The sequence below is a fragment of the Babylonia areolata genome, chromosome 8, assembly GCF_041734735.1.
Source record: "Babylonia areolata isolate BAREFJ2019XMU chromosome 8, ASM4173473v1, whole genome shotgun sequence".
Taxonomy (NCBI): domain Eukaryota; kingdom Metazoa; phylum Mollusca; class Gastropoda; order Neogastropoda; family Buccinidae; genus Babylonia; species Babylonia areolata.
The window spans coordinates 20,956,190-20,960,246 of record NC_134883.1 but is presented as its reverse complement, the minus strand read 5'-3'; positions in this window follow the sequence as shown (position 1 = coordinate 20,960,246).

Below are 4,057 nucleotides of genomic sequence, written 5' to 3'. Positions count from 1 at the left end.
ATTTTTAGGAGGAGGTTTAAAAAAAAAAGTAAACTGACTTTTAAATTCTGCTTTGTTAATTCCCACCCCCTTACCTCCCCATTTCCCCGGACCCACATTTCCCCTCTCTTTCCAAATAATTATAAACATTTTTTAGTAGTATCGATCATCTCTGTCTATCCACTGGTTAGATGAATCGAAAAGCTACAATAACAACAACAATAATTTTGTCCCTTGCGCCAATTCCCACGCCCACAGAAAACAACAACAACAATAACAACAACAACAACAACAACAAAACAACATGAACCAAGCAGCAAGAATCTTTTGCCTAAATCAGTTTTCTTCTCTTTACAAGAAGAGTCCACAAAATGCCACTGCGCTAACCTGATCCCCCTGGCGTTTCGGAGAGTCAAAAAAACAAAACAAAATCCCCAAAGAACATAACTCAGCGCTAATCTGATTTATTAGCTGGAAGACACAGCCAAGATCAGCTCTAATCTAATTCATGTGGTTTTTTTGTTTTTGTTGTGTGTGTGTGTGTGTGTGTGTGTGTGTGTGTGTGTGTTTGGGGGAGAATCTGAACGTCGCTTTGCACCAAACCACACACCGTTTGATTTGATAAAGAGGGTCTTTAAAAAAAATCGCTTAACACGAAACTGTTCGTTCTTTTCGTCAGAAATATTGATGGCCTAAATGTTAAGTCGCTTTGCAAAGAAGCTTTTTTTCTTATCTGTGAGAGTCGCTGATGTTAATTCATGTGCAGTTTCTTCACACAAAATGTGGGGATTTGGATTGGTGACTTGAGACTCTACGTCCGGGTTCCTTGAGACGATCTTTGCAGCGCTAAGTTTTCTTAGAGTTAAGAATGTTTCCAAGGCGATCTTTGCAGCGCTAAGTTTTCTTAGAGTTAAGAATGTTTCCAAGGCGATCTTTGCAGCGCTAAGTTTTCTTAGAGTTAAGAATGTTTCCAAGGTCGCTACGTTTTCTTGGAGTTAAGAATGTTTCCAAGGCGATCTTTGCAGCGCTACGTTTTCTTGGAGTTAAGAATGTTTCCAAGGCGATCTTTGCAGCGCTAAGTTTGCTTAGAGTTAAGAATGTTTCCAAGGCGATCTTTGCAGCGCTAAGTTTTCTTAGAGTTAAGAATGTTTCCAAGGCGATCTTTGCAGCGCTAAGTTTGCTTAGAGTTAAGAATGTTTCCAAGGTGATCTTTGCAGCGCTAAGTTTTCTTAGAGTTAAGAATGTTCCCAAGGCGATCTTTGCAGCGCTAAGTTTGCTTAGAGTTAAGAATGTTTCCAAGGCGACCTTAGCAGCGCTAGGTTTTCTTAGAGTTAAGAATGTTACCATGGCGACCTTAGCAGCGCTAAGTTTGCTTGGAGTTAAGAATGTTCCCAAGTACATGGAATCAAACGTGGTATTGGCAACATTCTGAACTCTAAGAAAACGTGGTGCTGCAAATATCGCCTCATGCAACCCCGGGGCCCAGGTTAACTCGACTGTTATAAGTAGTGTTTGTTTCTATAATCATAAGAAATGTTTGGAAGATCTGAAGGTTTAAAACAGACAAACACAAGCAAAGAGCGTAAAAAAGACAAGACGAAAGGAAATGCAGACACAGACACAGGCACACACACAAAGACACACACAGACATACACACACACACACACACACACACACACACACACACACACACACACACACACACACACACACACACACACACACACACACACACACACACACATGCAACATCAATGATGCGCTTAAGACAAAGTATAGTAAAAATGTTACATGCATCTGTGGTAGGCAGTTCAGCTTGCACCATTGTTTGTTTTACTGTCAGCAGTTACGTACCTTCTTGCCCAAGTATTTCAAAGAGAATAACTATTCTGCAGATGATTTTTGGAAAGTTATTTCTGACGAGGTTCTTATGGTCGATACTTTCACAGGCATTAGTTCATAGCCCTACTTCTACATTCCTTTAATGTACTTCAGAATTGCGTTAATGGTTTCTAATTATTATTATCATTATTGAACTATTACTGTTCAATGTAATTGCATGTTAGTTATGCATTTTTGGTAAATTTCTACCTTTTCTGTTTTCCTCATCCCTTCCCCCCCCCCTCCCCCTCACCCCACCTCTTTTTTCTCTTTCTTCTTCTTTTTTTTTTTTTAATCGTCTAATATCACTGATAGTGAAAAGACGCTAAACTAAAGAACGAACACACATGCAAAGAGACAGACAGACAGACAGACAGACAGACACAAAGGCAGAGACAGAGGCAAGAAGTTTACAATAAACGGTTTAATGGACAATGCGATGAATAACAGGCCAGTTTAAGACCAGGAAAGGAGTTTTGCTGTTTCCTTTTCTTCTTGACTAAAAAAATGATCTCTGTGCTAAACATTTCTTTTACATTTTAGTGACCGGTCCTAAAGTGTCCTTGCCCTTTACAGCCAGAGTCTAAAAGCCCGTTTACATAAACCGTTCTTTGTTTTTAGTTTTGTTTCTTTTTTTACCGGGGAGGCGGGGGGTGTTAACTCTCTCCATACGAACGGCGAAAGAGACGAAGTTAACAGCGTTTCACCCCAATTACCATCATCAAAATATTGCAAGCGGAAGGCTCTTATACTGAAGAGGTGAATGTTGACAAAGAATACCACAATTCTGACGACGGAAGCTAAAGGTTGGGTCATAGAGACACCCACTGGACATCCGAGGGGTCTGTGTAGAGGAGAAGAGAGGACTGAGTGAGTTAAAGGTATCTCAGTTTCGGAAACAACCGGTTTCCGTTCACGTTGAGAGCAGAGTGAGAGAAATTGAACGAAGGAATACCCTTTGGGACACATTGCACTGTGTGTGTGTGTGTGTGTGTGTGTGTGTGTGTGTGTGTGTGTGTGTGTGTGTGTGTGTGTGTGTGTGTGTGCGCGTGCGTGGCGTGTGTGATAGGGAAGGAGGAGACAAAGACACAGAGATAGGACGACATCCTGTTTTTGTCTGTATGTGTTTTCGTGGGTATAAATGCTTGTGTGCTCGCGGTGCGTGCGTATATATATATATATATATATATATATATATATATATGTCTGTGTGTGTGTGTGTGTGTGTGTGTAAGAGAGAGAGATAGTTGAGGAAGTGGGGGGTGGGCTGGGGGTGTACAGGGACACATAGATAGGACCCACAGCCTATCTTTATTTGTATGTGTGTTCGTGGGCATAAGTGCTTGCGTGCTCGCGATGTGTGTGTGTGTGTGTGTGTGTGTGTGTGTGTGTGTGTGTGTCCTCACGATGTGTGTGTGTGTGTGCTCGCGATGTGTGTGTGTGTGCTCGCGATGTGTGTGTGTGTGTGCTCGCGATGTGTATGTGTGTGTGTGTGCTCGCGATGTGTATGTGCGTGTGTGTGTGTGTGTGCTCGCGATGTGTGTGTGTGTGCGTGTGTGTGTGTGTGCTCGCGATGTGTGTGTGTGTGTGTGTGTGCTCGCGATGTGTGTGTGTGTGTGCGTGTGTGTGCTCGCGATGTGTATGTGCGTGTGTGTGTGTGTGTGCTCGCGATGTGTGTGTGTGTGTGTGTGTGTGTGTGTGTGTGTGTGTGTGTGCTCGCGATGTGTGTGTGTGTGTGTGCGTGTGTGTGTTGTGTGCACTGCATACAAGTCCAGCACGAGGTAAGTGTCTGATGGCGTCCAGTCCTTTGGGACAAATTGAGTGGGACGGATACGGAAACGAGAGAGACATCGTGAAAGATACAGGACGTGATTGAAAGCCTCGTTGTTCTAGACCAGATGGTAATTCAGCTACTAACTGTTTCTGTCTCTGCTCTGTCTGTCTCTGTCTCTCTCTTTCTTTGTACTGTATTGTATTGTATTGTATTTTAATTTGTATTGTATTGCACTTACTCTTTGTCACAAAACATTTATGTGTCAAATTCGGGCTTCTTTGTTTTCTTTTCAAAGTGGATTTTTCTGTAGATATTTGCCAAGGACAACCCCTTTCATTGTTGTGGGTTCTTTTTTACGTGCGCTAAGTTCGTGCCGCTACAGACGGTGTCTTCGGTTTATCGGTCTCGTCCAAATGACTAGC